This window comes from Notothenia coriiceps, unplaced genomic scaffold, assembly GCF_000735185.1.
Source record: "Notothenia coriiceps isolate Sejong01 unplaced genomic scaffold, NC01 NC01_scaffold00035452, whole genome shotgun sequence".
Taxonomy (NCBI): domain Eukaryota; kingdom Metazoa; phylum Chordata; class Actinopteri; order Perciformes; family Nototheniidae; genus Notothenia; species Notothenia coriiceps.
Window position 1 is genome coordinate 292692 of NW_011368153.1, and position 24030 is coordinate 316721.

A 24030-nucleotide genomic window follows, 5' to 3' on the forward strand; every position below is an offset into this window, starting at 1 on the left:
CCCCGTTGTCAGTCGAGCACGCCGTGACCCTCGGGCCTTCAGATTCGGCTCCCCAGACCTGCTTATTTTTATCACAACAATGAAAATTAGCATGATGCTGAACGCCTATGCACACTGCACGCCTCCGAGGCTGTTTGTGTGTGTACTTATGTGATCAGGCTGTGTGTGTGTGTGTGTGTGTGTGTGTGTGTGTGTGTGTGTGGTGTGTGTGTGTGTGTGTGTGTGTGTGTGTGTGTGTGTGTGTGTGTGGGGGCTGGAGTGACAGTGTCACCTTCTTATCACAGGGCCAATGTTGTGTAGACAGGGAGATTTAGCTGAGCGATTGAGGGGGCTCCGTGGTTCCTATACAGTGCGCTCTGACAGGTATACCCAATACAAGGATTATCAAAATAAAAGATTCCATAACACTGTCAGAATGAGCGAAGTGTCCCATGGCGGTTTCTGCAGAATAAATGTCAAATGTACTGATCAGACAGTTGCTTTGTGCTTTATTTTACTCGGTTTTAATGTCAAAATGACTTCTTTTCACATCCAGATATGCATCATGGACTGGGTTTGTTTTGGTGTGCATGTGAAAAAGTTTGAATCCGCAGTTTTATTTTAACCTTTATAAAAGTAGGTTGACTACCAAAGAAAACTTATGTTTCATTTTAATTTAAAAGGAGAGAATTTCCTATTTGTATTGCTTCTTGGTTTTTTAATTATCCGTTAGTTATGTTCATCATAGGAACAAAATGCAACCCAACAATTAAGCCTATTTTTTTTTTCTGTTTTACAATTCTCAATTTCCTCAATTAACTGAGAGATGTTTTTCTAACTCAATACACACTGTGTTTAACCCGGCTTCTATTTTTAAATCATACTAATGTTGTACGATTCTTACATTTACTGACACAGAATTTAATTCTAAATGTTACATAACTTTAGTTTTTGCTGTTTGTTTGCATGTCACAAAATAACACACAGATTGGGCCTTTTGCATGACTGTAAGGACACTGAGTGACACAGTTATAAACATTTTGTCTTAGTAAGAGCAGAACAAACTTCACTTCTCAGTCTGTCTGTGTGGATGGAGCTGAGACAGATGTTTAACGCTTCGCTTGCCTGCACACACACACCACATTGGCCCTGCACACACACACACACACACACACCACACTGGCCCTGCACACAGATGTGCATGAGCTCATAGAAGCATGCTCTATAACTCTCATTCCACGGTCTACACACACACACACACACACACACACACACACACACACACACACACACACACACACACACACACACACACACACACACACACACACACACACTCACTCACTCCAGTGAAAGCAGTGTGACTGACAGCAGTGATGGAGGTGAAGATAAGTCTGATTAATTGGGAGGATAGATGGCAGTGGGAGGCTACACAGAGGCTACGCTGCAGTGCTTCAGAAATGCCTCTGTGGCATCGCGTGCCACCACTCAAATGATTTGTCAACACTGCTGAAGGACATTTATTGACTGCACCCATGGTCTCCATTTTGCAAAGCGGTATTTTGTCATAACTGAAAAATGGCCCTCCTGAATCAACTCTGACACTCAGCTCTGAAGCGTTTTTTTCTTTTCCTTATGCTGTCCCTGGTGTAATGTAAGAGAAGAGTATGATGGTTCAGAGCATCAGGCTGCAAAAGGTCAATGCAACAGACTGTCGAAAAGATAACGAAAGACACATGTGCCTTTTCCTCATAATACATGAAAACAATGTCTCAAATGAGTCCTCTGCCCTCCTATTCGTCTGTCTCCACAGGATCCTGGGATAGAAGTGGAAATGAATGCCAAAATCCAAAGAGACCTCAGACAACCTGGTGAGTCTCAATCAGACCAGTTACAGAAGGCTAGAGTTATGTAAGGGGTTACACTGAGCCACAAGTTCAACAAATATTTGAACAGAAAACATTGGTAAAGTTGATGCGCTGTATTAATTGTAAAATCTAAGAATTGTTTCTATGAAGTCAGGATTTTTCACAGAAAGCATAGGGTTAGGGTTAGCAAGATCATTTTTACAAAAATAGCATTTTAGGCTAAATTTAGAACTGAGATAAGCTTCTTTTTATTTCAAAACCAAATGAAAAAAATAGATTTTTGAAGTTTAATTGAGCAATATTGTAATTTTGAGTGTGGATGGCTTGGGGAGCCAACATTGCCATTGGTCAAGTCCATTCAAGACTAATGTTTAACTTGATTTTCTTCTTAAATAAATGTTCTAAATCTATTATTGTTATTATTATTATTTTCCCTGCGAATGTTTGTGTATTACATTTAAAAAAAGGTGACATACCAACTGTCAAAAATTCAGAACAGATCTTTACATTATGTCTCTTTATGCTTTCCAGCATATGGTATAGGGCAGGGGTCGGCAACCCCTGGCACGCGTGCCAGCATTGGCACGCGGCACCGTAACCAGTGGCACACTAGGAATAAGTGGAATAAGTGTGCAAAAATATTTAAATTGTATTTTCGGATCCTGAACGAGACCGCCGCCAGAGCGCGTCTCCCCGTTACCTGCAGAAGGAAGCCATGCACGCAACGCAGCCCCGCTCTCTTTATCTCCAGGTGACTTTCTGCCGCTTTCCTCCGTGGTGCAGTGCTGATCGTTTCACCACGGAGGAAAGCACTTCACAAATTGCAGTACCCATAAGGAGCTGTACAAATGCCGCAGTTTTTGCGTGGCTGTGTATTTAGTTGAAAGCCCAGTGGCGATCTGCTCATCTCTCATCGTATCGACATAATATGCTACAAAGGGGCGGACTGGCCATCTGTGTGTTGAACTTTCCTGTCGGCTCCCAGACCGTAGTCGAGGAGGGCAGAAGCAACAAGCTTCAGGTTCAATAACCCACTTTAGAGAGAGGCGAGCTCTTCTTGGGAGGCCGTTGCATTTATTTAGCTGTTCTTCTGTTTCACAAAATACATCACAGACCTCTGTTTTTCTGCTTCCTCGTTTCACTTCCAGAAACATACACACGTTCTCTCCATAGGTTCTCTCACTGTCGCTCTACCATCCACAAACACACATGCACAAGCCACACCCCTCTCTCTCTCTCTCTCTCTTAAAGGGACAGCGATCTCATCTCACTCTGCATGACCCTTATATCATAGCATGTGTGCTCTGGAGAATCACAGAACGGACGATCGTCCTTATTATTATGCCGTTTAAACCAATTATTTAAATGTGTTTGTTAAATTCGGCATCATGTGAGTTGCGCTGACAGGCCCACACACTGCTTCCCCGCAGCGAGGCTCCCCCGCCCTCCTGCTGATAGTTGACGAGCGTCAAGCTCCTCAACCNNTTGATAATTCTCGTTGGCACGCTGATAACAATTTTTTTTTTTAATGGCACTTCATATCAGAAAGGTTGCCGACCCCTGGTATAGGGTATGATCTGTATTGAATAGCTTCAAAGACATACAATGATTGATGAAAAAGACACAAACATATACAGCCAACAAGAAGATATGTAGACCCCAAGCAACACCTCCATATATAATCATTAAAGAGATTTAGTCAAATGCTACTTGGTTTTGGCTGAGATGATTACATACACTTTAACGTCAAATTACTCCCAGTGTTTTAAAATGCTATCGTGTATTTTATGATCCCTCGTCATTATCAGCCCTATCGATTCCGGATTTTGTTAATGTAAAAAACTTCCTCACATATGTTCAACAAACACAATCCAGTTGTGTGGTTTCCCAATGAGAGCTCTCAGTCAAAACTGCAGGTAGAAAGACAGATATGGCAGAGCAGTGAAGATCCATTCAAATATGATTATAACTGAATTAATAGACATTGACGTTTGTGTTTGTTCCAATGTGGGGAACAGCCCAGCATTTCCTGCCAATGGGCCCATGGATGACACTAATACCTTGTAATCAAAGGAAATGTGTATAGCTCCACAACCATTACATTCAGATTTTGTCTCCCTCGTTTTCTTACTTCACTCTTGTTTGTTTCGGCGTAATGCAGATCAGTTCTGGGTTTATTTTCTACCCTCAAAGCTGAATCTTTTTATTTGATTTTCGGTGGAAAAAAAATCATCCCGGTGAAATTACATCCATATGGCAGAGGCTCTGAGCTCGTATGTAGCCAATGACAAAACATGGTGAGGGACAACTGAGGAGATGTTTCCAAAACACTGAGCTTCTATTTTAGGTAATAATTATTTAAATGAAAGCCATTACTCATTATGCTTAAAATATAGAGACATTTTGGAAGAGCTAATAGTTCAAATGGTTTGTCACAGGTGTTAAGGGAGGCAGTTAAAAGCAAAATTAGAAAGTGTGGACATTGTAAATGGCACTTGAGTGATGCAATCAAATAACCCCTCAAGGCCTTGCATGTCAAATACAAAATGTTTTATTTGAATTGATGAAAAACATATATGAATAAAGTTGTTTTTGAATATCGATATTTATTTTGGTCATTGCAAAGTTGCTCTCCCTCCCACTTGATTATTCATTGTGTCCTCTTCACCCCAGGACGTGGTTGACATGCCATGAAGGGATCTAGATGCGCTCTCATATCTATCACTGAGCGACTTTTCTTCCTTTTGCTTCTCTAATTCCTGTGAAGACAGTTCACCCTGAGGAGAAAGGCGGCTACGTTTTCACCTCTTCCGAAAGCAGAGCGGGAATGAACCAGTTGAAAGGTTGTGCGGTAAGTCAACATCAGCTTTACGGCTTACCTCAGTGATTGAGCCCTGTAATTACACGACGCAACTCTGATCTCGTATTGGTGGAATCCTTGTCTTTCTTTATCCTTTAACTTCGACAAAATAAACCTCTGAAGTAACTTGTATCTAACTGCTGATTTGGTATTGGGTCAGATAGGTAATAAAACACAGTACAGTCTTTAAGTCTTTGTTTTTAAGTCTTGTATTACTGTGTGATCTTCTTTGTTGCTTGGTTTTAATTATGCTCTGTAAGGTGTCCTTGAGAGCTTTGAAAGGCACCCATAAATAAAATGCATTATTATTATTATTACTACTGTCTCTGTCTGCTTTCAACGTTGTGTTTTTGTTACTTCAGCTTATATATACCAAATAATTATCACTGTTTCGCATTTAATTACACAGAAATGCCTTGAGGGTAATCTCAAATATGATATCTGTAGAGGAAAAGCTTAAAACTCACAGCCTTAATGGGGCCATTTTCCAAACTAAAGCCTCTATAATTGAAATGTAAGTGGCTTTACCTCATGACAATCCAGGGTAACTATACATCCTCCTAATCCTTGAGAAAACAATCTTTGTCTCTACTATTGCTAATATTTACTATTAATCTTAGAACCGGGACATCATGCCCCCCACTGACTCTAATCCACAATAAATCAAGGTATGTTCTGTTGACCAAGTCAGGAAATAAAAAGGTCTGTGTCCATCTGGATTTAATAAAAATACAATTGTCTTGCTTAGACACATAGTAGGAAGACATAAACAAGTCTGTTCATACAAAAAAAAAATGTTTTGATGAAGATGAAGGGACGTGGGATATTCTTACCGCTCACTGTTTACGGTAAAATTAAAGATGATATGCTATATTTGTTTATCCAGACACTGTATAGCTATTTTCTTTTGTTTCTACAATAGATGCAGCTTCATCCAAAATCCAACAGGATCCAAAACCCAGCATTAAATGGGTGAACGTGTTTTTCTGCTGTGGCATTATTGAACTGAAGCCACGACATGACAGTGTGCAGTCAATCGACAGCCAGTCATTGTCTGTTGGAGACTCCTGCTTGTACTCCATTACCTTCTTGCCGTTGAACATAGCTCATTAAATCTCACTTTTCCATACCACTTGTCCCAGTAAATAAAGTTGTTGTTGCTGCCTTCATGATTTATTCTCTCCCTCTTTCTCACGCACCACGCAGTGTTTCGGAGGTAATTGAAAATGTGATCCATGAAGTCACAATTGCAATTTAACTCAAAGCCTACCCATGTTGGCGCTTCCACTCGTAACAGGTCAAAGAATGAAATTAATTTTTAAAAAGGCGACCCATGAAATTGCGCTGTGATAGATGGGCTGTAAAAGCAATATTTTAACACATTTATGGCTATATATTTTCCATCCCCTTTGACGTGGAAACACCGCTTCTCTGTGGTGAAAGATAGAGTGTTATATGAGTTCATTTGGAGAATAAGAGGAAGTGTATTATCAGGGTAAAGTCACTCTTCACTAATGTAAGCAATTTGCTCAATACAATGGCAATAAAGAGTTCAAATGTATCGTGTTATGTTTGTTCTAAAAAATACTACAAAGCTATAAACTTCAATTATAGATTTTCCACAAGTTGGGTACATTATATTAAAAAGGTATCCGGACTATCTGAATACTAATGTTCAAATGAAGACTATACAGTATGCCATTTAAATGTAAGCAGGTCCAAGCAAGTGGAAATACAGCATTTTTTCCTCTGTGTCATTTGGGATTAAGAAGGCCCAAGTATGTCAGTACGTAAGCATGACATACACTATCTTAGAATAGCAGTGTACAACTGAGACCATTTCAACCTCTTGAGTTCACGTCTCTTGCCGAAAGAAAGCTCTCCGAAGCAGCGTTCCTATTCTTGGAAACATTTTTGCATGCAGGCCCTGGCTGGTACAGTAAAGCCAGAGCCAAACTGCAGATCTCTCCAAGGTCCCTCACCAACTGTCACCTCCACCCCTCGTAGAGGAGGCGAGGGCGATGTGGAGGATTCTGGAGAAACACGAGGTGCTGAAGGGGCAGCTGCCTTCGCTTCGGTCCGAGTCCTCTGACCCAATTTCCAACCTCTCCAACCTCCCGCGAATTCCCTTCCTCCATCTCCTCTCCCGCTTTCTTGCTCAAGATTAATGGTCTGAACCCAAACCTGCTGGCAAACTGGAGGTAAGGAAGATGTCTGAGGTAAGGCTTGACAGAAGTTTGGAGTGCAGGATAGGAGTGCTGTGTGGTTGTGTATAACCACTCAAACAAATATGGCAAGTCCGTTGGGAGTGTCCTTACGGTGAAGACATCTTGTTGCAGGAGCTAGCGAGCGTTAGCTCTTATTTCACTCTCTCTGAGCTGCCGAGTTCTCTGTCTTTCACTCTTTCTGTGTCTCTGCCTTCAGGGGTAAAAGGCACATTTTCCAAGGCCTGAAAGTATGTGAGAAGACTTGGTTGGACATAAGTTCAAGATGTCGTAAGGGAGAAGTTGTGTTTCGACACGAAGTCTTGTTTGTGCTCATCAGTTTCCTGTCAAGAAGCCGTTTGAAGTTGTATTTGGGTGATGTCCTCGGGCTTTGTGTTTGTGTTAGCTTCCATATGGATTAGCTTCATATAACGCGGACGATTTCTTGGAAGACGCTGCAAACACAATCTCTTATTATATATATTCGTATGTGCAGGGTCAAATGTGCCCTCAATGGGATTCAAATTAATGACAAGGTCCAAGAGGTATTCGTCAATGTAATGACTCCAGGGGGGGAAAAGTTTTCTAACAGAGCAGAATGTTTCTGAAATCACCATCATACCTCCACCTGCATAATTGATAGAGTCCTCATGATTAAGCTAATGAGGCTCAGAGCTTAAGCCCTATCCAACAGCCCCTAATTACAAATATGTAATATCCCCCCTCCGCTTCAATTAGCATTAGAACAGAAGGTTAAGAATCATTCAATATTCATGCGGACGGTGAACTTCAAGGTTAAGGAGACTGGTCATTTAACCTCAGCTTTAAAATAAAAGTAATTTCCCTTAATTGTCTCTGATGAGACCACTAACTATATAGCTGTGGGAGGTGTTTCATCAAGTTTTACGCATACAAAAGTGAAATATTATTGTTTTATTACCTTGTTCTACCTTTTCTGTTCGGGGGGAGGCTGACTCTTGTTAAAGTCCCTTAGGTATAAGTGAAACACGCCAACTTTAAGATTAATTTAAGGGTTTTGTTTTGAGGTGCCATGCGTTTGCTTGGACTTCTTGGTAATCTATCGCTTCACATAATTTTCTTTTGGAATACCTGAGCCAAACAGGTGTGTGACGTAAGGTAGCCGAGCTGTCAGACTTGTGGAGAGATGGTTTCTGATTGACACCGCTGGAGGCGATAAGCATAATGGAGCATCATGGGAAAACTCTCTGCAGACTTGTAAGGACCTTTTTCGTATGTGATGAAGGCTCGATGAAGAGGGATCAAATAGCAAGTCGGGCATGTGGAAGGATTTTGTGTTTATGCAACATACTACCTTTTATTTAGGTTGAGGATATAGGAGTGCATTGGATCTACAGCTGTTAGTAGGTTGCTTTTGAAGGTTTAGGGTAAATTAAATGAATAAAAAAAGACTATAATATCTCAGTGTAAAGCCATCTAGCTGATGAAGTCTGAGCGTACCCTTTAAGGTATTATTGCAGTCATCATTTTCATATTAAATTCTGGTCTACAGCAAGGACAGACATTAGAGCTGCATGGAACGGGAGCTTTAACTTTGGTCTCGCTTGAGTTCACTCCTCCAGAATGTGTCTGACCATTGACTGGGGGTTGGACAGGGGACTGCATTGGCCCTGTGTCAGCAGTGGAGACCGCAGAGCAGGGCCTGGGATTCAGAGACTGGGCTGGGAGCCCACAGCCTGGAGGCTGAAGGCCCAGGACTGCAGCCGCTGGCCTCCACCAGCCCAGCACAGCCTCCACCAGCCCCCCCTTCCTGTGGCCTCCCTGCACCTTCACCAGCTGCGCTTTTCTGGCTCCAGCTGCTAGGTGTGTATGCTGCCCGCCCCTTCCATAGCCCCTTCTTTCCCCTCCATCTCTTGCTTTTTTCCTTTTCTGGTTTATCCTCGTCCTCTTATTTTCTCATTCCTGATTTGTCCTCATCCTCTTTTTGCATCCTCTCATCCTTCCCTCCCTTGCCAGACACAGGGGTTGTAATAGTGCCCAGCAATTACTGAGTTGGCATGTGCTGCATTGTTTACTCACAGTCCTATTCCTACTGGACTTTATTAAAACACCATCTGCCGTCAGCTCTGGAATGGTAGGAGAGGTGGTGGAGGAGGAGATGGAAGAGGAAGGCAATGGGAGAAAAAGCGATGGATTTGGCTTCGGAACGGAACAAGAATGGCTGGACTCACGTGGAGAGCGCGAGCTGCCACGGCGGTCTCTTGTCGGAGGGACATCGGCAGTACATGAAACACGACGGAGCTAAATGAGATTTTCGGTGCAAACAAATGGGAACGAGCTAAGTGAGTGTGAGTTCCAGGAGACAAGGATCCAAGTTTTAACAACAAATTCTGCCTTGAAAATGTGAAATCTGTACAGCATTTTAAACCAATAATACGCCACAATCACAATCACCATTTTCATATCCCGATCGACCAGAGAGAGCCTTCATCAGGCCTGTCAATTACGCAGAGCGACTCAGGTGTTAAATAGCATGCGGGATAATAACAGCATGACCAGGCCTGTTTATGAACACTCTCATAACCTCTCTCTCACACACGCACACGCCATGCTGGGTAATAATGCTGAGGGCCTGCCAATGTAATGACATTCTGATGGTTATTTCATTAGCTGTAATTTGTTATGGGACATGCCATTTCGGACGAGAGCCTGGATTGATTGGATAGTCATGGAGAGGAGGCGGGCTGGATCCTTGACAAGTTGGATCAATTAGTCAATTATTGTCTTTGTGTTCTCAGTGTTTCAGTGTTATTCCCTTGATACAAACAAAACAAGCCAGATTGGGACAAAAAGTGGCCTTTTTCAACATATTCAGAGAAATGCCAGATTTTGCAGAAAATATTGATTCTAAGGAAGATACACACACAAAAAAGAAGATATAGTCCTTTTTGGATGTGTAAATGGTGTCCCTAAAATAACATATTTGAATATTTGAGGAGCAATATCCAATTTTTGGACAATAACGGATGCAAAAAGCAAGTGAAAACGATGGCGTCCAGTATTGGTGGCTACATCTGTTGCTCTTACTAAGGAGGCCCATTAAAATAAGCACCAAAGTCTCGTTATGTTTTGTAATTTATATCCAGGCACCGGAGCAATCATTGTCAGGCTATTAAACTAATCACATGCTGACCGTTTAACAGCCAAGGCTGATCCTTCACGCTGTCCATACGGGGTGAAGTCTAGCGGCTTACGCTGGATGTTTACTCGTGCTCCGGAAATGTCTGCGGGGATCAATGAGGTGGAAGACACAAGTGCACTCACACAGATGCACGTGTAAACACAACATACAATTATAAGGTCCTTCTGGATGTGCTGTGGTCAGTCTGCTTCACGGAACTGCCTTATTATAATCGGGTGCATATTCTGCAGGAGAGTCAAGGGCAGCTGGAGTGAGGCTACGGAGGGCACTTGTTTGGGACGCTGGCTGTACGGTGAACACGGGGCCTCATTTGTACATTGTGCATTGTAAATAAGCCCTGTGTCGCTGCAGATGTTTCCAACAGAGAGAATGTGGTCAGTATGAGAAAAGCTGAAGAATAATGAGAGAGGAATACTGCATCCTTTTGTTGTCCAGGCTTGTGGTGATGCAAGACACAGCTAGCAGGCTCATAAAGATCAAAACTGAGATGTCGTATGCATGTATTCTATGTATTTCGTAGTTATTTTCACAAGATATGTGACATTTCTGGGAATATTTACACAAAATTGCCATAATCATCGAAAATAAAATTCCTTACATCTATAGAATACTGCTAAATAAATAATTACCAACTGCATGGGAATATTGACTTGTATACACAAAAGCCCTTTGCTTTTGCTATCATATAAATTCAATGTACAAATATTTGCTTAATTTAAATAAATGAATAGTATTTACCAGGAAATTATTCCAATACTTCCTCGTTCGGCATGTACATTTTTGGAGTTGTTTTCATAGCAGAATGAAATATTACTTGACCAGAGTTGTGTTTATATTATGAATATATCCAGTTGCAAATGAGATTTAAAAAAGAGAGACAGAAAGTGGAAACAAATATTGCATTTGAGGCATAGACAGCGGATACCACACTTGGAGTCATGAGTTATTCATGCATTGGAGATATGGTAGACTGACAGCACAGACATGTCAGAGGGTATTACGCTTCAGCAGCTGTGTGGAGCCCCTACCTACGCCACAGCACAGAAGGCTGTCTGAGGTGAACCATCTCTGGAAGAACTCTGCATTCTAAAACCAGCACACAGATAAAACCCGCAGTCAAATGTTTCAGTATTTGGAGACACTCAAAGACAGTTAGGAGATGTTCATTAGTGATAAAAGTGAAAAGTGGCATCCATTGCAACAGAATTGTGTTTGTAATTATAAATAATTAAATCTATAATGCCTTTGTGTTAGTGATCGTGGGAGGGAAGTGTGAATGTGTCTGTGTGTGCGCCCTACCACACAAGCAGGCCCTCTGTGGAAGCCCTCAGCTGGTGATGGTGTCGGGGGTGGGAGGTCAAAGGTCGGGCCGAGGTTCATTATGGCCTGCCATCTTTCAGGATTCCCAGACGCCAACACCCCACTGTCAGCAGCCCTGCAAGACACAAACAGATCAAATGAAGGATTATTGTCATTAAGACACATCACATGGAGAGTTGCTTTCACACAATGGGAAGAGGGGAACATTAAACCAAAATATTTGCAGACAGGATGGTAACAAAGGGTTTTACTGTAGCACTTCAAATACGGATACATTTCATTATGCAGTGGAAAAACTTGATTATTGACTATGAGGTCATTTTTTTTCATGCAGTATTCAGTACACCATTTTCTATTAACATTGTACTTAGTAATTTATACATAGATATCAGTAGCCAATATGTTTTAAACTGTGCATCTAGCATTCATATCTTATTAATAATAATACTCCACTGCATGTTTGTTATATCATAGTTTCATATTGTAGTACAAAGTGCACAATTGACTTCTAATGTTTTTATAAATATTTGATTTTATTGTATTTCTTTATTGGACAAATTACTTGTAAAAATATATTTATTTATTGTATCTAATCTCTTTATTGAACTTACTTTAACGACATATTTTTGGATACATTCTATTCTATTTTTTATTTATGTATTTTATATTAAATGGAGCAACCTTCAGAAAACCCAATTTCCCCAGGGATAGATGAAATATTCTCATTATGAATGATGGTCTTCATATAGTGTAATTCTGATCATCAACAAATAACGAATATTGACTTATTTTTAATTAAAACATTTAATAACTTTAGTGAGGTTTATTTACTCCTTACATGGAAACATGAGCCTCCATGTGGAGAACTGTCCCATTAACAGCGGAGGTGTGGTGCACTTGCGTACAGTAGAGTGTAGTTATCTTTAATGAGAGTGAAATCACTGTCTCTTAAAACAACACACACTGTTTTATAGGTCACATCAGAGCTGCGTTCAAAGCAAGCATCCACCACAACAACAGGATGGACGGCTCACCACTTCCTCCTCTGCTTTATTTTACTTCCTCTATTAACCCTGCCTTATTTACTAATTGGTCGTCATGGATATCATGTATGATAAACAAACGGGTGTCAACACTGTAGTAGTTTAATATAGCATCAACAACAATGACAAAGTTATTTTTGTTAGGCAGGAAAACGATTATTTATTAGTATCAAAACGGGTCATTTGATAAGTGCGGCAAAGACAATCCCAGAATAAAAACGGTCAATGAATCAGCTCCACCTTCTCCTGAGGTATCTTATAAATCCACCAAAGTAACCATTTGCTGTAAATGTTAAAGTTTATATGCATTCAACTTGTGTTCAGTCTCAAGTCGCCATGTCAGCATTTCCCCTCTCCTTCAGGAAATGGAGAAAGGCCAGCTGAGGCGCACTTTGCTACATTTTTATTTAACGCTGTAAAGTGTTAGACGCAATTTTAGGTGACAAATTGCGCTTTGTGGCCAGGCGTTAAAAACAAATACAAGAATTCAATTATCACCGGGCCCCGTTCATCAGGCGCTGCGACAGGGACTTTAAAAGTAACGATGCTGGGGTGTCTAGCGCCGTGGCAGCATGTCTCTATCACCTCGGTGATGGAGAGGCCAGCTGAGGATGGACTCTACTGGCCCGGGACATGTTCCTCCACCCCTCCCCTCCCTCGGTCCCTCATGCCCTGCCTCCTACAAGCGCCTTTTGTGTGTCCTAAATGGGGATGGATGCACCCCTTTAACTTTCATTTCCATTTCCCATTGTCCGCCCATTGACAGGGAGGGTGACTCCATCTGTGCCTGCCTTGCGTGGTGCCACCCTTTCAAAAGGCATATGCTCCACATGTAAGAGCCCTAAACTTGCTAGAGAATGGGTGGAGGGGGGAATAATGATATACAAGACGGGCCCCTCACTTCATAGAGCCAGAGAGAGATTGAGAGAGAAAATAAACCATTCATCAATTTATTGTATGGCCCTTAAAAACTCTACAGCCTTTTTATGTATATTCAAGAGCGCAGAAGAGATTACACAAAAGCCCCCGCTGAAGTGATGGCGTTTTAAATTGCGGTCAAGCTGCTCCACTCGCCTCCTGAACTGTGATGCACGTGTGTTTTACACGATCGGAGACGCAGCTTGCCCCGCCGACCGTCACAATGGAAGCCCCAATGAACAATTGATAACTGTTAGCCGAGGTGGCGCGCCAGGTCAGTTTTAACTTGGAAATGTGCAATATGCTGTGAAAACAGGCCCCTTGTGCTGCCTCTCCCCCCTCTCAGATCTTATCTCCACATGTGATAACACCACTTAAGATCTCATACAGTTACACACATTAAGTCATTTCCCTCTCCAAACAAACCGAGGAGGAAAGACGGCGGAAAAACTGAGAGTGAAACGCGGTACTGGATTGTTATTAGTTTTTACTCTTGATTTTTATCTGCAAGCAGGATTATGATTTTAGATTTTTGTTCCCATGTTCGGATTATATTTGTCTTGAGACCTAATTTAGCCGAGCCTAAGACAGGGTGGGAAGAGGTGAAGCTCACGGCTTAATTCTCCTTCCATTCATTTACTTATTCATTCATTGCCTCTTTCTCCCTGTCCATCAACCTTATCCTAATCTCTCTCTTTATCCCTCTCCTCTTACTCTTTCCTTGACACCCTTGACGCGCCCCCGCTGCCCCCACACTCACCCCGACGCCGTCCTACCCCACCCCTTGCCGCTCCTCCTGTTCAGTTATAAGGCTCTATCGATTACAACCCTGTCGTACAAAACAACCTAATGGAGGGTCAGCTTTAATGTGAGGGGCGGGGGGTCTTAGCACACCCCTTCTCCTTCCTTCTCCTCCTCCTGTGTCCCCCTGCTCCCTCCTGCTGGGCTCCACCTTGTCCCTCTTAGCCCCCTTTCCATTGGAGCGGGGGGCCATGAAAAATCAACAGCGGAGCCCCCACCCTCCTCCGCTCCCTTTACAAGACTGCAGCGGCTGCCCATGTGCGAGGGTATTTAGTGGGGGCCTGAAAGCTGAAAGGAGAAGCGCTTGGATCAAATGTGTGGGGGGGCTGGGGAACAGAAGGAGCCCTCTCAGGGGGGGTGCTGAGGCCCCGGCTCGTTTTATAGACTCCCCTGAAAGAACGTGATTACAGATCATTATCCAATTGAAGCAGATTGATGGGCCGGGGTCAAAGTAATATAGCTCATAGTGGCTGGGCGAAAGGGGAGGGGTGAGAGGAGAGGGCAGCGCAGAAGTGTGGGCTGAGGTAGGGGGGGGGTTGCAGACGGGGTGAAGATTGTATAATGACCGGATTGTCACCGCCAAATGGAGTATGGGAAGGGGGGAGCAGAGGAGGAGGGGGAGGAGGAAGACCTAAACTTGTTCGAATGAAAGACTGGGGCTTTTCTTTTTCAGGAATGGGTTGAAGGAGTCCAACAAGTGCTGCTGGAGGAGAGAGATGCTGGAGTGGCCTTGTCACTCCAGAGGGCAGAGAAAGAGACCTTTATGAGGGGGGGGGAGGCAGGAGGATTTGTCCAGGGTGATTGGGCTGCGTGTCTCATTGTCAAAAATGTTGTTTAAGCTCTCCTTTCACAAAAGAAAAATCTAATTAAGAGATATCACACAATTAGAGATCTGTAGGAATTTTTTTGTATATTATTCAACAAGTAAATACAAAAAAATGAAATGTATTTTAACAAAAAAAACACGTAAACTAAGGAGTACGAGGACGAGCAAAAGTCAAAAAAATCATTAATCCTTCAACTTAACAGGTTTCCAAAAGTTTGATTATTTGTATGCGATGGCTTACTAGTCGGTGAGCCATTTGCCTCCAACTGCTCTCTTACATAACTTCATGATTTGCAATGCATCATGGTCCTGACCTCTCCAAAGATCTGGAAAGGTAGATCCCCGATGATCATCACAGCTCAACAGCCAAGAGCACGCTCCTAACGTTTCAGTTAACATGTTGATGGTGAATCTGCATTCCTGTTTTCACACCTTACATGACCCTGTGTAGTTTTAAATGAATTAAACAATAGCAGTGGCAACAACAGAATATATTTTTGCACTTGTTGGATGCTGTAGTGTTAGTTGTAGGTCTGATATATACAGTTTTATCGCCAAAGGCAGAGAAATGTTGAGTTGTTTTGTCAACAAGACTTCCTGTAGTTTTGTGAAAGTATACTGCAACTCACTTTTTATCACACACACACACACATTCAGAGAATCTCTCCAACATGCCACGAGTTGGTATGTCATGGCGTTTTATGTTACATCTATGAATCTGATGCATTCATCAATGGCTTGGTAGCAGGATGGTGGTTCTGAGGATGGTGCCAGTGGACTGGAGTCTTGTGACAGGGAGCGCCTTCGTCCACAATAGAGAGCTTATGGGTAATGGCTACGGCACTGAATGGCCTTTTGATATTGGCTGAGACAAATCGTCTCTTAATTTTCCTTGCTTTCAAGATTTGGAGATGTAAAAAAAATCCCCTTGATGAGAGCATGAGCATGTTTTAGCTCAAGCTTGACATTTCATTTTTTCGCTTGGGATATTTTAAACAGAAAGGATCCTAAATGATGCAACACTTTGGGACTTTAATGGGACTGACACATGCACATGCTGGCCGTGTTCGCTCGGCATGCAGGAACTGGTACGCCGTAATTATGCTGAAAGTGAGAGAACATAAAAAAACATCTTATTAAGGTTCACAACACTGCTCTGTGCAGCCTTTGAGTCATTATCGGATTAATGAAGAATGCAGCCATCATCCGAGGCTATGACGCATAAAAAGAGGCACACACTGAACATTTAGGAAGCTTTATGCACATCCCGTGAATTGTTTTTATCCTAACCATATGTTTCCTCAAGCTGTGATTTGTGAGGATTTTTTGCAAAGTAATGTCTACTAAGTTAGATAGAAATACAGACAGACACAGGCTTTAAAAGCAGAGGCAGCTAAAAGCCACGCTTCCTCACCAGTCTGGGAACTGACACTGAGCAGACCGACCCAAGTGATTACATCCGCAGAGACAGAGGGTGTGTGTGTGTGTGTGTGTGTGTGTGTGTGTGTGTGTGTGTGTGTGTGTGTGTGTGTGTGTGCAGATGTACTGTCTGTATGTGTGTGCTGTACACTCACAATGCGTTTCATGTGTGTTGTGGAAAGACTTTGTTTGTGTGTGACTCAGCCCAGCTTTGGGAACCAGGTGGAGCTGATTGAAAACACTGCTGGGTGACCAAGATGAAGTGATGATGAAGAACTTTGTTGACACTTGTAGGATAGTATTTAAAGATTTTGCATATTTTTAAGGGGAAAAAGGTCATATTCATTACTCAAAGTAAAAAATGATATCCTCAAGGAAGAACTTTAAAAAATGTCCATAGTTTCTCTTTGATTGTTGTGCATGGAAACGCCTCCATTGGTATCCTTTGTTTACTTCTGTAACATAGTGAAATCACTATGTAATACTCTTGCCTCTATTTGCTAGAGCTCCAACACATTGTACGTGATGGTTATGGGGTGGGACAGGTCTAAACTGTTGACCCAATCACTACAGAGCCAGCCAGCTAACCAATCAGAGCAGACTGGACTCTGGTTTCAGACAGAGGGTGAAAACAAGTCCTGCAGCACAGGCGTAGGAGAAAAATAAAGAGCTTTATTTAGAACATTAAAGCATTGAGACATGTCACAGGAGAGGCACAAAATGCCAATATGAACCTGAAAATGAGCGGAACAGGGCAACTTGAAGTAATTGATCTCTCATATAACCACTATGTTACATCACACAAATGCCTTTGATACTGACCTCTTTCAACAAAGTCATGAATGGTCAAATAAGAGCCTTAAAGCTGCTGTTTCTTTTAATATACATCCAAAATAAAGTGTTGAAGACGGTCACTATGCTGGGCTTTTCCACACACACTTACGTATTGCAGCGGCCATAAAGAAACAATAAAAATAAGAATGTACTCTTTGACTTCACCTCATTCTTGCTAGATTAAATGAAGTTCTAATTTTTAAAAAGTTACTCAGTTTGGTAAGTCAATTAAACCATCACGTAAACAAGTTGTCTTTGAAGACACCACACACTGTAGCTCTGCGACCTGCATGCTAAACCCAGTTACAGGCAAGAGAGGAAGCCCTGACTCCCTCTGCGTTACACTTAGTCAGATAATTGGAAATGCGAGGGCATTAACTCCAACGGGATTAAGAAGGGGAATTAAATATGTTAATCCCCAAAATAGGTAAATAGCCTCAGTGATACAATAACCAATTTCTAGGGTTTTCCTCCCCCGAGGACACGTCTGCCTTTGAACGCTCACACACACACACACACACACACACACACACACACACACACACACACACACACACACACACACACACACACACACACACACACACACACACACCAGTGGAACCGCCTTGCACATAAACACGTTGTAAAGGCGAGCTCGCGGAGAGAGTCTCGAGTGTTCCAGAAAGTTCTCCAAGGTCATGCCTGTGGTGTCGGCGGCCCTGTGGCTCGCTCTGGAACCTGTTCTCCCAGGTCTGCCTCTTTGTTCTAGAGATCATTACCTCCGTCGCTCGCTCCCCCCCCTGAGAGCGCTTTGTCGCCATGTGTTCATCTGCCTTGTAATTATAGCACGGTCCTGGATGTCACGGTTTAGGGACTCGAGCGAATGTGTCAAGGGGACTGAGACAGTGTGTGAGATGTGTGCATTGTGTGGTAAGTGTGTTAGCGATTGAGCGTGGACAGTTGTGTTTATGTGTGCATATACCATTTCAATCACCAACAAGAAGTCAATTGACTATAGTGCACTTTCTCTTTAAACTATTCCAACAGAGGCGTCGCCTTTAGAGATGGCAGCAGAGCCTGATTTCTGATGAGCTACTGTACTTGTGTCAGGGCTTGAATAAAAAGTGTATATATTCAAAACGCTGACACATAAATCATTAGTGCCGGGGCATCGGTTGTGGGCAAAAATCAAGTTAAAGTTCCCCACCGAGTTCAAAGTACATTTCTATACACAATTAGTGGAGTACAATTTCTGTTGGAACTGAAGCATGGCGGAGAGAGCCCAAGGTCAATTGCTGATCGCCTCTGAGAAACATTATTCTCATGTCTCTGTGTGTCCAAAGATGAATGTCTTGGAGGGGAAGGGAAAATAAGAAGGGGGAAAGAAAACAATAAAAGAGAGAAGTCAATCATTCAAGAATGCAAGACCGTAATGCACCACAGTCAAATTCAATAAAGTCATTATTCCTGGCTTAGCCAAAGCAATAGTATTTTTCCTGGATATCCTACACCGCTTATCCTGATTCCTTTCTCTCTGTCGCGCTTTCTCTCACCATTCCCTCTTCTCTCAGCTCTGGCTACAGGGCATGTAGGATGGCATCAATACTCTCATTTTTGCAACATGAAACCCTGTATTTACTCAAAAGATTCATCTATGATGGATGTCATTCTGCGTCAGCTACCTCTACAAAAGGCAGAAAGCGGTTTCATCATGCCAAAACCTCAGCGCATTAAACCTGACATATTCTATTAGGCCGATTACACATAATGATGCCGAATAAGCAGCGAATAAAGAGCTGGGGAGTTATCGCTGCCCCCCAACGCAAGAGAGAGAGAGGGTAAAAAAACTGATCTGCAAAGTTTCTTATCTCAATCCAGCTGAAGGAGGAACCACACACACACAGTCCAAGCTGCACTTATCAGTCATTAGGCATTTAAATGCTTGCCCAGAGAGGAATTAGATTTTCTGAGGAGTTAAGAAGATAACCAGTGGCACACTCTTAAAGAGGATGAAGCACTTTCAACACATCCGGGTGGGTCTGAGACAACACACTCACTGAGTGGCTGTGAATCGTAGCTGGTAATATTAGGAAGCGTAGGGTTAGGGTGTTTTTAAACGATTTCAAATGAGATGATGATGAGGTGTCCCTAAATACAGCCTATTATTAGCAACTGCAGACAAAGATTTAGAGGACATTACATCTAACCAAGGACACAGATATTACAATGATTACGAAAGATTTATGTCTCATTGGTTTCATTTGAAATTTGGTGAAGCCATGGTCCAAAAAACAAGTTAGATTTTGACGCAGTTTAAGGTCCTGAACAAAATCTTCTACGTCATGTATTTATTTTAGCTATTTTGTTACGATCAAATGCACTTCCATGAATGAAAATACTGACAAAAGTATCATGTGATTGTCCTTCGCACTATGCAGTTTCATGTAAATCACGATCTTGATGCATCCTATTATTAAATGTAACAAATGTCAATAATTGTTCAGTCTTTGCCAATATACATTAATTGTGCTTTTGTATTTTTATAACGAGAATTTCAGTGGGTTTCAGATTGCAGTCCAGGGACCCCCAAAGGTCTTGGTGGAGACCTAAGATCCCCAGAACCTGATACTCTAGGGTTATCCATTTTAGAGTATGCATACATGTATGGTTATGGGTGTATTAAATCAACTTGATTGCATGGAAAACATATTGGATTTAGCCGCAATTTCAACAGAAATCCTTAAATACCTAAATCTCATCAAGAGTTCGCCGTCTGATGTTTCTGTTTCCTTAATGTATAACGGTTTTAAATCTACCAAAATGTTCTCTGAGACACTGTGCGCTGATGATAAGTTGGGTGGGACTTGACCAATTTGAAAAGGGTGTCATGGTCCTTGGAGGAAGTGTTTTATTCGCTCAGCTGGAACCAACTGCGGCGCATTTACCAAACATTTATTAGGTACACAAAACAAGAGCCCATGCCATAGATGTGGGCGATGGGTATTCATTTAGGGAAATGAGCGCAAGGGTAAATAAAGGCTGTCTGGTTGCCGTCCTAACAGGAAATGCTGTGCAGGGGACCGGTGAACGAGGTGGGGGTGAGGATGGAGGGGGTAAGGAGGGTGGGGGGAAACAATTATGACCTCATTTAATAGTCTCTCTCAGAAAGGAATGCCCAGTTTGGAAACCGCAAGTCACCTCTGAACATGGGAGCATTTGGCCTAAGTGTTTCCTGTTGCAATAAAAATGTATGTCAAGTATGTGAACCGAAGTTCCTCTGTGAGCCTGTTCAGCACACACACACACACACACACACACACACACACACACACACACACACACACACACACACACACACACACACACACACACACACACACACACACTCACACATGTATTCTACAACTTTGGCGCTCCACAGAAAAAAATAGTCCTTTATGAACTGCCACTGCCACATGATTAAAGCAAGCATGGAGTGTGAGGCGAAATGTGTGTGTGTTTGGAGTGCTATTGTGAAATGGGAGGGGGTTACTGTGCGATACAAAGCCGTTCTGGTGCCGAAGCTCATGATAAGAGTTTGGGAAGTCAACGCATGGTGATAGCCACGGGCACAAATGTGCAAGGGGGCTCCGAGTGCTAATTTTATTCATTTACCTCCCTCTCTGGATAATTGTTTCTGTCAACCAGCGACGGCTTGATAAAGGATTTCACGCCGCTGAAAACAGTTACACGGCTACTTTGGAAGGTGATCGCCAGAGACGATTATATTTATCACCTGCTTTAATATCCATAGTGTGGTGTAAATTGATTCATTCTCCAAGGAGCGCTGTCACAGGGAGCAAGGTGTGAAGAGCTCTGCACCCAAATAACAATTCTGATACGCAACACTGCAAAATGAGCAGTGACTAAAGGAATGTAATATTACACTAATACTGTCAAAATGTTGATTTAGCAACTCTGCCAAAACTGTCTTTTAGTCTCTTTATTCATTAAAGTTTGAGATACATTTGCACTAACACACTGCCATACTTGTTTTAGGACATTTGCAGTAATTCAATATGTTAATGACGGAGATTACATTTTAACTTCACTGCCTGCAGGTCAAATTCAGCACATTTTAGTAATAAAGAACTATGTGCTATTCATCTGAAAATATATTCTAAACAATATTTGTGGTAAATACCAAAAGTGTATCTCTTTAAATGTGTGTCTTTAAAGATAAAACTGGTGTTGTAGTATAAATGGGATGTCATTGTGCTTTCTCTTTCTAAAATCAAGATTACCCACCATTTTTTAAAACAAAAATGTAAGTATAAAAATCTATGACAGTCAAATTGAAAGAAAGAAATTCCTTTCACTCATTTTCTCTCTTGAACTAACCGCCAACGACGGTCAAGTGAACACATTTTACGAGATATCTGTCAACAGCAACTAATACAAACCTGAACACATTCGTCAGCTTCAGGCTAATCAAAAACTTGAAAAAGAAGGAAACCTTTACAGTTGTTAGAAGTTGGCCTTGAAATGTAACTCACAAAGCTTTTGAATTCCACAGCACACCTTTACTTCCGTGACTGACACATTCCCACCCATTGCAAAGAGTGGCCTGGAAGCTTCTTCCCCCGAGTTCAAAAACACGTCGCTCTGCCTCCACTCGGGGAAGCCTGCTTTTATTGGACCCTTTGTGGAACATCCTTTCTTCCCCCTCATCAAAAGAAGGAAAATAAGTCAAGGCGTAGTCGCATTTCCCTCTTCTTTTATTACTATTCTAATAATACTCCATATTTGTTCGTGCCTTCATCTTTTCAATGCGCTCATTCAATGAGTGACTATAGTGAGGCAGTGCCACTTTACTGACTGTACTCCAAGCCTCAGTGGGCAAATGCACCGGATGAAGAGAGGAATCCCCCCCGCACCCATCCCATATACCTTCGTCTGAGTGACTTTATCTGTACGGGGTCGTATCAAGGAAAAGAGCGAGGCGAAACAGCATTTGAAAGAGAAAAATATCTGTCTGAGATTACCGGAAATACGGGATTTTAAAAGGAGACGCAGGGGAGAAAGGGGAGGGGGGACAGTTTCTGTGTGTGTGCTTGTTAAAACCACTCTACACTAAAGCTGCTCAGGCCCCTCTGCCCCACAGAGGCCTGCAGAGGTGATGGAGGAGGTGGAGGGGAGCGTTTGGAGTCCTTCGCTGACTGGAATGAATGGTATGGAGCAGTAGTGACCATTCATGCATGCTCCTTCACCTCCCCCCCCCCCTCTCAAATGCTGGTCAGATTTGAGATCTGTGCAACAACACAGGGGAGGGGAAACCAGAAAGAAGGGAAAAGAGAAAATAAAAAGATGGATAAAAGAAGGGGAAGGAAAGAGTGAAGGGAAAAGAGAGACGCGGGACTCTAGTGACTGGGCAACTGGAGTTGGAGAGCAGCGCAGCGTGAAATAAGGGAGAGGAGCAGCTGAACCAGAAAGAGCCCAGGCTGCTCATTACAAAGGCCCGAGCCTGACTTCTACCCTGCACACTGTAACACACTCTCACACACACTCACACACACGGGAAGGTGCACAGGAAACAAAAAGAGGACCTCACGCACATCACAACGTATGCATTTGACGGACGCTTTGATGTGGGCAGATACAAATATAGTACCATTGATGTCCTACATTCATGCCATCAACAATAATAGAGTTCTATAAAATATCAAGTTCAATGTTGAATATGCAAAGAATGAATAGCAGGAGCAGAACTAGCCAGGAGCTGCAATCAGATTCTCCTTTTTACGTCATTTATTGACTCAGTGAATATGTTACACTCGCACAAACTTTGGCAGGCTCTGGGGAGGCGCGGGGAGACGCAGAGGAGGAAGTCTCTCGTCTCATTGTGTGACCCTCCTCTCGCGTCCCGACAGCTGACGAAACATTTGGTGCAACTTGTTTATTTAGATTCCATTTCTTCCCTAACATTTGAGCAGCTGCCTCTCCATACACGCTTCACAAGCATCTCATTCAAGGGCACAAATAAGTGTGTCGCCAGCCTGTGATATTGACTTGTAAGCAGAGAGCGTAAATCTAATATCACTGTTAATGTGACGGGGGCAGTGCGACAGGAACGTGCTATTTTAATAATATTACATTTCAATGTTAAGTACGTTTTTTTGTGTTATTAAAAACAATTATATTTATATTAAATACCGTAATATTATAATTTTTATATTAGAGTTTGTCATTTTTAATGTACTTTTTTGTATTTAATTATATTTTGTGTAAATATTTGTCTTTATTTTTCAAAGTGTAATAATGTTAATATTATTAGTTATTTAATTTTAGCTTTTAAAAAAAAAAAAATCTGATTTTTATTAACATTATTACACTTTGAAAAATAAAGACAAATATTTACACAAAATANCCTGCTTTACAGCGTCTTCTGTTTGAATTGGAAAAAAGAAGGTCTTATGAGAACTTGTAAAGGAATATCGAAGGAGCATATTGTCATTCCATGCTTGTTACATCTCTATATTTCGCTCTTTAATATTTACATCTCCCTGCTGGATTGAACAGCGCTACTGGCCCTCGGTTCCAGTGTGTGTTTAAAAAATAAAAAGAGTGAGACGTAATGTTGACGAAGTAAGTAATTTATATCTGAGTGGATTTATTTGTAACAACAGACGGAGTCATTTCCTGTGTGCCTGTCAAGGATTGAAGCAAATAATGACAAGACATGTCATCTAAAAAAAAAAAAAATCAGATTTTTTTTTTTTTTTAAAAAGCTAAAATTAAATAACTAATAATATCAAC